Here is an 11,901-nt window from a genome sequence, read left to right as displayed (position 1 = left end):
ATTCAATCAGACTGGTATCACGAGAGCCACGGGAGGTACAGTAGCTAGAGGCTGAGCATCTGTCTCATCTACAGCCAGAGTGCTAATTTTCGCTTTCTTAAAAAAAAAAAAAAAGCTGGAGGAAATGTGTATTAATTTGGAAACAATTTTCAGAATACTACTTTCTTCCTCTCAACAGTGCGGTAATTACTGCCCTTATTCTGCAGTGCCCAAGAACACACTCCTCAGTCATCTACGTAAGTCATAATTATTTATCCCCCTCACAGAAAACAAACAAATTTTCAAACTATTCACAATCACTCTTTTCTTTTATGACAAATTCTCTGGGTGATGTTCCCCAGATGTTCCTCAGAATGTGGCTACCCCCCACCCCAAAAAATGGCATGTGAAATGAATATAATGTTTTGTTGTTGTCACCATCACCATCAGGTTATGTATTTCCATAGGATGTGCATTTGTGTCGGAACACATGAAAAAGTGAGCAAAATGAGGCCATTCAGTTCAACTCCACTCATTCCAAAGCAAATGCACAAAATAATGACCAGGTGCTTTCCATCTATTATAAGTCACCGCTTAAAAAACTCCAAAACATCTAAAAGCACATGAAACGCCACCAGAGTGCTAAAAACCCACAACAAACTTCCAATATCAGCATAAATAATACCATTTAGCTTCACTCACAAAGGCTTTGTGAAGTTAAATTATCTTGGCCACCCTCTGAAATACCCTGAAAGAACTAGCCTAATTGGCTCCCTAAACTGGGAGTTCCGTAATGAGAAAGATATGGCCCTTGCAGCTACACACCTAACTTGAGATAACTGAGACACTCAAGAACAGGAGTGCCTGACCAAGCTGTATGCTGACTAAGCTATGTGGGAAAGTTCATACTGAAGAAGTCATTCTTTTAGATACCTTGGAATCAGACTTTTATGGGCAGTGCATTCTGGTACATCACCGAGAATAATTGGTGGATAGAAGCTTTACTGGCCTTGAACCACTGTGTAATTGTCAACAGATTAAAATTGAGATTAGATTCAGATGGCTGGAGACCATGATAGTGATATGTCCTTAAAAGCTTTTCAGATGTCAATCTGTACTGCATGAAAAGGCAGCTCTCCACAGTCTCCTACGTTGTTAACCCCATGTTATCACTATTACAAATCCTGGGGAATCTGAGTGGCCATGTAGACTTGCCAATGCTGTGGTAACGTTGCATTAAGTCAAGCGGTCAGAGGCTACAGATGCAGTTTTATTTAAGGGCCGCGGAGAAAAAGTCTTGTCTTTAACCACAATGCAGAAACCTTGTGAGGAAAATGTTTGTTATTGTTCTTGCATAAGAAGAAAGCTGTATAATGATTGGGTTGTGTAGCTAATTGGAATTAGCTGTTTAACGTCTACACAAAACCACTGAGTGGGGTTATCTGGAGTTTTGGAGTACATTGCCAGCAATATGCTGAAGGCACACAGCTCTACTGTAGGTGTAGCAGTGGATGTACTACACCAGTGTTTCCCGAACTTGGGTCTCCAGCTGTTTTTAGACTACAACTCTCATCATCCCTTAGCTAGCAGGATCCGTGGTCAGGGATGATGGGAATTGTAGTCCAAAAACAGCTGGAGACCCACATTTGGGAAACACTGTACTAGGCTTTTGTGTATCACAACAGGCAGAGACATTCCAAAATTTCAGGCAGGGGTCTCTCCCATCCCTACCTAAAGATGCCACAGATTAAACCTGGAACCTTCTGCACACAAGGCAGAAGCTGTACCACTGAACAGCTTCCCTTGATGTTAGAGCAGTGCCCTCCCATTGTGCTCCCACTGACTTTCAAGCTAAAATAAGCAACAAAATGGTGTTGTGTTAACTTTAGCAAACAAAGGCTTTTGCTGTAAATGAACACCTTTAAACCCCCTACAAAATGCAAACTATATCGTTAGTGTTCATATCTGAATATATTTAAGCGACATTTCTGCATGTGTTACAAAGTCACGCAGCAATCTGCATTTTCATTGAATTGTAAATATTTGCGGACCGCATACAGAAAACTTTGTTGCTCTCAGATTCATATTGTTTTAAAACTTGCTACCGCAATGCATTAGAGAGACAATAATCCAGGACAGCAAGCACCAATTTCAAAGAGTTTAATCTAACAGCTTGGTTCTAAAATGATTATGATAATGATTTCATATTGTATATTTTTCTTAAAAAAATGTGTACCGTATAAAGCATGGCTCTGTATAAGAACATAAAAAGAAACTTACTGGATCAGACCAAGAGTCCGCAACCTATTTGCAGCAGCGGGCAAGCAGATGCTTTAGGGAAACCCACAAGCGGGGCACAAAGACCTGATTAGCATTAGAAACAGGCCGATCCATTTTACATTTTGCAGGGATTAAAAGCAAATCTAGCTCGGTGTTCAGTTTATTACAGTCAGAAAACAAGCTGCTGCTGTGCTGGGTCAACTGTTGTACTGCAACATAAGCCAGCTGTATATCTTCTTCCTGAAGGTTACCCAATGCTCCTTGTTTTAACCATATGCACGCAGACACTATTTGGAGAGAGTTATTGGCGGCATTAATTATGTATACAATGTCACCATTGTACAGCAACACAAGCATTACAAAAAAAAGACAGCTCCCTGCCCCATGGAGTTTGCAATCTAAATATTGACAGCAACAGAAACAACAGAGGGAGACGGCAAAGGAAAGGAAAGGAAAGGGCAAGGACGACTGGCAATGCCTTGCCGGGCGGGCAAAGGGGGAAAGGGATGAAGTCCCACAAGGGGGTGATCTGCATTAGGGTAGGCTGGTTTTTTACTGTTATTATCGCTTCTTGCTTCATAATAATAATAATAATAAATTATTTGTACCCCGCCCATCTGGCTGGGTTTCCCCAGCCATTCTGGGCGGCTTCCACAAAGACCAAAAACACACTAATATGTCATACATTAAAAACTTCCCTGAACAGGGCTGCCTTAAGATGTCTTCTGAATGTCAGGTAGTTGTTTATCTCTTTGACATCTGGTGGGAGGGCATTCCACAGGGCGAGCGCCACTACTGAGAAGGCCCTCTGCCTGGTTCCCTGTAGCTTTGCTTCTCGCAATGAGGGAACCGCCAGAAGGCCCTCGGTGCTGGACCTCAGCATCTGGGCAGAATGATGGGGGTGGAGACGCTCCTTCAGGTATATTGGGTCAAGGCCATTTAGGGCTTTAAAGGTCAATACCAACACTTTGAATTGTGCTCGGAAACGTACTGGGAGCCAATGTAGGTCTTTCAAGACTGGTGTTATGTGGTCTCGGTGGCCGCCCCCAGTCACCAGTCTAGCTGCCGCATTGTGGATTAGTTGTAGTTTCTGGGTCACTTTCAAAGGTAGCCCCATGTAGAGCACATTGCAGTAGACCAAGCGGGAGATAACTAGAGCATGCACCACTCTGGCGAGTGGTGTGATGTACATGATGCTTACCCCCATTTGTGCTGATTCCACTACTTCTGAACATCAGTTTAGCTTTATGCCAACTCAGTTTTTTAATGTGGCAGCACCTAAACTTTGGAACTCCCTGCCTATTGATATCAGGCAGGTGTCATCACTGTACTCCTTTTGGCACCTGCTGAAAACACTTTTGTTTAGACAATGATACTCAACATTGTTTATATTTTGGAGCTCAAAAATAAAAGTTGGCATATCCCATTCACTCCCTTCTAATGGCATTACACCTCTCCTGTTTCCAGCCTTTATATCTTGAAGTTCATTTTTCAGATTTAGGTGAGAGTCACTTAGCTTTATGACCAGGTTGATTTCTTTCTGATTTGTGCAATGCGGGTTTCTGGTCTCTTGTATCTGCTTCCCAACATGCTTCCAGTTAGTCTGAAATACTGGAATAAGAAACGAGTAGAGATGTTAATATACAGTCCTTCATTTACTCTGAAACCTAAATGTTTATAGGTATATAAATCTGAAGTGTCGTGCTGGATGCTTCATGAATTGTAAATGTAGACACGGCAGCTAAGGGGACACGGTGCCTTGCTTTATAGAGCCGGCAGTGACTAACAAGATGTTAGGTATAAACCTGATTAGGGTATTTTACAATAAAGCAGTATTGTATTTTAAAATGAGAGTATGTCCCCCACATTCAAAATCCCTGTCTTAAATAACACCCAATAAAGAACTGAAAGGAAGGACAGAACCTAACTGAACACAAAGCTTATAAATCCAATTGGCCTATGTGTTTACGTTCTCCTATCTATCAAGTAGTAACTATAAAAAGGCAAGCTAGACATAGTGTGGTGTTTATTCCTTTAAAAAAAAATGTATATTTTAAAGCAGCACAATCCAAAGCAAGGATCACCTACCTCAGGCATAGGCAAACCCGGCCCGCCAGACGTTTTGGGACTACAACTCCCATCATCCCTGACCACTGATCCTGTTAGCTAGGGATGATGGGAGTTGTAGTCCCAAAACATCTGGAGGGCCGAGTTTGCCTATGCCTGACCTACCTCCACCAGAACCTGCTCATATGTAAAGATCATCATCAGAGGCAAGGATGTAACTAAGCAATTAAAAGATGCAGCCCTGTGGGCCCACATGTCACAAATGTGCATACGCTATGCATAGGCAAACTTATATGTACTGTTCGTTTCCATCACTCTCACAGCCCGGATGGCCCATACCATTTCACTACCTGAGGCAAAATGGGAATGTGCCACTTCCTGTTCCCCCTGATGCCAGATAAAAATGATTTTTAGAAAGAGGGAAGTATAGAGATTCTGATTAGAGATTATTTTGAGAACAAATGTGGATGACTGCGACAGATCTAACACACGATGATGGGCTTGAGATAATAGGGCTATGGCCTAAGAGGAAAGTGGATCACTTGAATGACACAAAATATTACAAATTGATTGGGGGAGACCCTCTTTTTAGAATTGGCATCTTTGGTTTTTTTTTAAAAAGTGTCTTTAAAAAAAAAAACAACTTCTGTTTCCCCTCAAATGAAGATTTGGAGGTGAAAACATCAATATTCCTAATCATTCTTTCATCAAACATTGCCATAGCAGCATCAAGGCTTAGGGCCAAACTACACACAACACCAAACTACACACAACACCACATCCATGATTTCTTGGCAACAGTTGTGCAAAAGTGTACTGGACCTTTCTCTAATTGAGCACACTGAAATCTCATTGAAAGACAATTTCTTTTAGTTGACAGCTTCTCTCTGAAAACTCCCTTGAACTTGCAATAATGCAGGTACTAAATCAAACAGGGGTTCTACTTGGAAGGAGAACCATGAAAAACGGATACAGAACATGTGACAATGAGGCAAAGTTGCATCTACAGGAGTCCTTGCAGCTGAATTAAAACTGGAACACTGAACTGGAAATTGAGGCAGAAATATGCAGCTGTCCCTTATGGAGATTGAACCTGCGACCTTGGCATTATCAGCACCACAGTCTACCAACTGAGCTATAGCCCTACACTTTAATCCCTGCTGAGACTTTGAAATCCAGGCTGATTAAGTTGCAGTAGCAGTAACTAGCTCAGGTACTGGAATTTTATTGTAAACTGCTTTGGGAGTGGATCTTAGCTAAAAAGTGTGGTACAAATAAAATGAAATCATTTCTTCGTGGCTTCTGGATGCCAGGTGAAAGAAGAAGTACTGTATCTTCCATCTCTAAATTGTGATGAACAGAGTGGCTGAGGAAACTCACCCAGATGGGCAGGGTATAAATAATAATTATTGCGTGACCAGGCGGTGACAGCCCCAGCCCCCAGGGATCATAAGGAAGGAATAAAGATTCTGACGTTATACGGAATTAAAATTAGGCCACAACTTTATTAAACTTCCGAATGTAGGAAGACCTTGGCCTAGGCCTTGGCCGTGTGTCCCTCCCAGCCCCCCAGCCGGGGGGAACTTGGGCTCATCAGGGTAAATGGGATATGGGGGTGCGCTGCGAGACATAAGTGTAGCAGGCAGCCAAGCCCATATCCCCGCATGCAGGGTAGTTCACTGACGACCCTTCAGTGTGTGGCCAGTGATACCCATATATATAAAACCTCTTTAAGAGGGGACCCTGGAATTGCCGCTGCAGGGCGGTGAGTCACCACTTCACGTGCCCTGCGCCCCAATATATAGGGAAGAAAAGACTAAAGGATTCCACCCAAGGCCATAACCACCAAAGGTGTGACAAATTGCTACGCGGAAGACAAAACCTGCCAATGAAGGAAAATTTCTTCCCAGTCCTTCAATAGCAACCAAAGAGTGTATCAGCGCCCGTTAAACAGGAAGAAAAAGTTAACCTGCAAACAAGAAACAAGAAACAAAGGGAGGGTAGGGAGGGTGAATCTCCAGAGCCAACTGCCTGTCCTTTGTCAGCTCCACCCCCTATTTATAAATGGGGCTGGCCCCACCTCCCAGCAAGAAACTTGATTACTGAGGCTGGGCGTGAACCTCCAAAAATTAACACTGAGAGGCAAGCCAGCCCCTGTTTGCCAGTAAGCTCCCTTACTGGTGCTAAAATTCTTAATGGTAAATTGAGCTAACATTCATTTTTCCCTCTCTATGTTTAATTGCTTCAGCTTACCTCTTCTTCATCTTCTTCTTCTTTTTAAATAAATTCTTTGGAGACAAATTGTGTCACTATGGTACAGCACCGCATTCAAGCTAGCTGTATAAAAACAGCCTCAAAAGTACCATTTTTGTCTGAGACAAGATGATTTTTCTCCTGTCAGTCACAGACCTTGAGAGGAGCTGTAAAAATAACCACAGTGGCTTTTAGCCAATAGACTTCTTTGACAGCATCACAAAAATGCTTCCAGCTCAGTAGTTTCATATCTACTGATACAAACACTTGTGCTGGCCCAAATGCTGAAATCTGGATTAGTGGTCCTCTATCATTTGGCCTCACAGAATTGCTTGGTGTCTGACAGAGCCTGACTAGAGTGAGACGTGAGGGAAGGAAGGAAGGAATATCTCTAAATGTATGTGATACATTAAGAAGTGTTGGTTTTTCTTCCAGGATTAGAAGTGAAACTGTGGAGCTGGACTCTCCTTGCCTCCTTGTACAGAGAGAAAGGGGCCTCAGGAGTGCATGGCCCCCTTACTACATCCCTGGGAGGAATGGCACTAACAATCAGGGGTTTTCCAGACAACCTGCTCATTAAGCATTGCTCCTGATTGGCTGGCACAGAGCTGACACGATGGTTAGATCATGCCCAGCCTTTACTTAGCATTCATTTTTAGTTTTTTATGGGGTGGCTATATGACAATGAATATTCATCCTGCATCCAACCAGATTTGCTTGCAGGCTGTTTACACATCTCAGCATTACTCATTCATTAATATCACATTTTTCAATCCATTCCCCCGTCACTTAACAAATCACAAAAAGTCTGTTGTTTTTTGAGTGGATTCATTGTGCTAGGGCTACAGTGCTTTAAGCCACTTTAAACATACAGACTTAATGCATGCAACTCTCAGGGGCCTTTCCTACCCTCACCAATTCACCTAGCAGCCAAGATCAGGTGGGTTGTCCGAAAGAGAATCTATGCCAGAATGGCATGCCATAGGGCTCTAGGTGAATGGTGGAGTCAAACACCCGAAGTCATTACACTAGGGTTTCTAGGAAAATCTTTATATGACAGCATCAAAATTATATTACTTATCACTGCTTATATGTAGATTAGAATACATGACAAGATAAAGTTAGCCATCAAATACCAAAAATAAACTGTTGGGTGTACTGGTAGCTGGATGGATTGGTGTCATACATAACAACACTTCTACCAGCTGGAGATACTTGCCTGAGTGCTACCAGTATCCTCATGTCCTGATACTGTCATCAATATAACAAAGAGAGAAAAAGAATTATCCAGCAGTTCCTTTCAAGGGTTGCATTTACAGTGCTTATCCCATAAGCATTAGTGGTATTATGCAGACTTAAGTGATATTTCCCAACTAAAACTGATTGGCTAATCATATTGGATGGGATGCCACTGTCCTGCCTTTCCACTGCAACTCTTCGGATGCTCACACACATTAAAAAACATATACACAGCTGTTCTTGAAGTTCAGGCGACTCTCTAAAGCAGAATTTAACATGGCATGAAGGCTGCCAGGAAACGCAGTTAGCAAAATCTGAAATAGTTCTGGGTTGACATTTTTCAATTGGCACAGAGAAGAGAGTTAATGCAGGAAACAACCCACCCACGTATATTCAAATACTTGAAATGTAAATAGCTATCTTAGTAAAAATAGCTTCCTACTTCCAAAATTACATTTTCTATTTATGGTCAATGAAAATTATTGTACCATGCAATTATGAGTTAGTGTGGGTGCGTAACTCGTATGCTCATTTCCCCTAATAGCTTAACATTTCAATATTCTAGGGGAAAGAAATTGTGTGATAGTCACTTTCATGATAGTCACTGCCTACTAAACTGGAATAAAAATTCTGTAAATTTCCTAAAACCTTTATGACGTTCCAAGTGAACCTTGCAAATATGATTTTAATGGACAAATCTCAGCAACCTAATCCTTAGATATCTGTTCCATCCTCTGTGAGCCAAGCTAAAGAGTATCTTAAATATGTCTTTGCATTTGTGTATGTGGTTTTTGAAGGAAAAGCAGCTAGGGGGTGGGGCTACAATCTGGATTGTTTCTCCTGGTCCCATTGTCATGATGAAAATACCCCTTCAGAGCGACTATTTGCCCCAGCCACTTTTGGTGTCAGTTGGTGGAGAATCTTAGTCAGGACCACAGTGCAGGGGAATTAAACACCCCTCCATCTACTCAATGTTCCTAATCTGGATCAGGTTCCCAAACCAATTTCATTTTAAACACAAATATGGGTGTACAAGGAGACATTTAATGATGCCACTTACAGATGCAAAATAGAAAAGTTATATAGCCAGAATGCTCTATAAACATTTTGTAAAGTTATAATAGTACTCGTTTGATGGTAATTCGATCACTCATATTTACAGATACAACACTATAGCAGTATCCTTACACTAGAGGAAGCTACGACAAATGGTACACTGTTAGCAAAAGGGTGTAGAGTGCAGTATATCACAGAAGCCTATGATCTCCCAGGACTCATTTTTTCCCCTTTGAGATGGTGTTATGTTGCGGTTACAGAAGACATAGCGTAAAACATTCCAAATAAAGTCAGTGGACAGCCCTAGAACATAGATTTTCCACTTCTTAGCCCTCCAGTCCCACAGCCAGTCATAGATAAAAGCCCTACCAAGATAACACAGATAAACAGAGTCAGCCCTACCATTAGGCAGGGAGGCAGTTGCCTCAGAATGCAGATGCTGTGGTAGGGATAAGAAGTGATGGAGAGGTGTTGGAGAACAGAGCTGTGGGTGCCAATCAGCCTACCATCCAGTGCACCTCCTAAAAAAGCCCGCTGTCCATAGAGGCAGTGCATGGCATCATCCTCTTGGCAGAATCAAAGCAAAATTCAACTGTCAATCTAGTTTGCTTCTGTATGTGGAATAAGGGGAGGGCATCCTCTTGCCCTTTGCCTCAGGCAACCAAATGTCTTTAGCTACCCCTTCAAATAAAATATATCAAGATGTGCAACCTGAAGTTTCATCCTTATGTCTTTAGAACTATAGGCACACAAAGGAGAACTTTGGCAAGAAATAACTTTGCACAAACTGAACACTATGCACAGAAACTGAACATCCACCGGGGGGGGAGGCAGCCCAGTGTTCCAGTAGCTTAGTATTCCCATTGCAGTTTCCCAAACTTGTAATTTTGATTTATAAGCAGGATTGTACTTCTAGTACCTTAAGCTTTTGTATTGTTGTTGTTGCCATCAGTTTAGAGTTGGGAATGCCACTTATAACTCATTATTATTTGGCAAAAAATATGTTGTTTATCTAACAAGTAAATACAGTGGTACCTCAGGTTAAGTACTTAATTCGTTCCGGAGGTCCGTTCTTAACCTGAAACGGTTCTTAACCTGAAGCACCGCTTTAGCTAATGGGGCCTCCTGCTGCCGCCGCACCGCCGGAGCACGGTTTCTGTTCTCATCCTGAAGCAAAGTTCTTAACCTAAAGCACTATTTCTGGGTTAGCGGAGTCTGTAACCTGAAGCATATGTAACCTGAGGTACCACTGTAATATGTAACATTACAACAGGCCACCGTCAAAATGTCATATTGTCTTCCTCCCTCCCATCTGAATTCACAATTTATAATGCTAGCCAGGAAACCTACAATGGTCATACCAATTGCATTTTTTTTCCTGCATATTATTTGCAGGTGGATCTCTTCAAACATAGAAGGTTTGAGGGCAGGGAAGGGAGGAGTGTTAGGATATTTCCCTTCCACCTTAAAAGGGAGCAGGATGTTTGTGTCACAGCCTGCGTATTTCCTGTTCACAGAATGTTTATGTTTTTGCTGTTCCTTTCGATTTCTCAGTCTGTCGGAGACTCTGACGCAGAACAGTCACGTCTCTCTTTGTTCTGATCAACACAAAATAAAGTCTGTAAAAATGCTCTCCTGCTGTGCAACTTTCTGGCTGTGCTTCTGCTGATAAAGAGTGTGCACGAGCCCTGGAATGTGGCAAGGTATTCCAGAAAACTCGTGTCTCTAAAAGCTCATACTGCATGACTACAGGGATTGATGGATCGTCCGGCAGCCGGCTTGGGGCCATGATGGACTATATCTCCCTGGCAGTATCCCAACAAGGAGTTCCTTCAAAATTATGGAATTCATGGCCTTATCTCACACTATAGGTCTACATTCTGGATTGTATGCAATGCTGCAGTTTCACTCATGCAACAGATTTTTGCTTTTCCCACAGAACCTCCTCCTCTTCTCTTTCCTGTAGCCACCCCTGAGGGGTGTTAGCATCCAAAACGCGTATTGAAAGAGCTGTAGAACTCTAGAATGTCATATACTCTGTGGCAGTTATTTCAGTTGGGACAGTTATGGCAGTTAGTAGGACAGTTTTAACAGAGCAGCAGGTATGTTGTGTTGTGCTGCTGCCTCAGTGTCAGTCAGTCTGTAAATGTTAGTCAGCCTTCGATACAAATCTATGTAAGATGTTTTAGCAACTTAAGAAACATCCACCTGCATTGTATATTTTAATCTGCAAGTACAAATACACTAAGTAAAAGTTATATGTTACTTAAACTTTAACAGAGAGTGTCTTGTGTAGGTGTTTCTTTTTTGGGGGGGACTAATTAAAGGCTGATTCCACATACAGCCATACCTCAGAAGTCAAACAGAATCCATTCTGGAAGTCCATTCAACTTCCAAAACATTTGGAAACCAAGGTGCAACTTCTGATTGGCTGCAGGAAGCTCCTGCAGCCAATTGGAAGCCGCAGAAGCTGTGTTGGACGTTTGGGTTCCAAAGAACGTTAGCAAACCGGAACACTCACTTCTGGGTTTGTGGCATTCAGGAGCCAAAAATGTTCAACTCGCAAGGATTTCAGGGTCCAAGGTACAACTGTACTCTGCAAATGGAAACGAGGGTCTAATTCCCACACACCCATGCACCCTCAAAATCTGGTTCAGAAGGCAACTCTCTGGAACATTGTGCGGGGTGTTGGTGTGGGTGCTGGAAGAGGAGATGATGGGGGGGGTTCTGTTGTGCAACCAGAGCAGCCCTTCCGAGGGGAGTTCTGCTGTGTAAGTGGAACACAGCTTGTGCAGCAATGGATGCAACCCTCTATTTCTACAAATAGTCTGCAACATTTTGTTGGAGGTTCTGTCTCCTCCCATCCTTGCACAGGTGCTACTGTTCAGGGTTTCTGCCAGCCAGCCAACCATGCTGCCCCTCAGGATGCTACGAGCTGCAAGGAGCTCACAAGCTTTCTCATTTTCCTGTTTTCCATTTTTAAGCAAACTTGTTCTGTGTTTGTCCAGAGGGCACAGCTAGAAAGAA

The 11,901-nt window shown here is 42.5% G+C and overlaps 1 long non-coding RNA gene across 1 annotated transcript; it reads right to left on the bottom strand.

Annotated features, from left to right (window-relative positions):
* Window positions 1–2,123: 2,123 nt before the first annotated feature.
* Window positions 2,124–10,311, bottom strand: LOC310704798. The gene is made up of 2 exons (XR_014525014.1): window positions 7,799–10,311; window positions 2,124–3,870 (listed from the first exon to the last, which is right to left on the bottom strand). It is a non-coding gene; the product is annotated as an uncharacterized lncRNA (long non-coding RNA).
* Between the last annotated feature and the right edge of the window lie 1,590 nt (window positions 10,312–11,901).

The sequence above is a fragment of the Podarcis liolepis genome (genome assembly GCF_965112155.1).
Source record: "Podarcis liolepis genome assembly, chromosome: 4".
Taxonomy (NCBI): Eukaryota; Metazoa; Chordata; class Lepidosauria; order Squamata; family Lacertidae; genus Podarcis; species Podarcis liolepis.
Note: the sequence above shows the minus strand (reverse complement) of the source record. Positions and strands in the feature narration are given on the sequence as shown.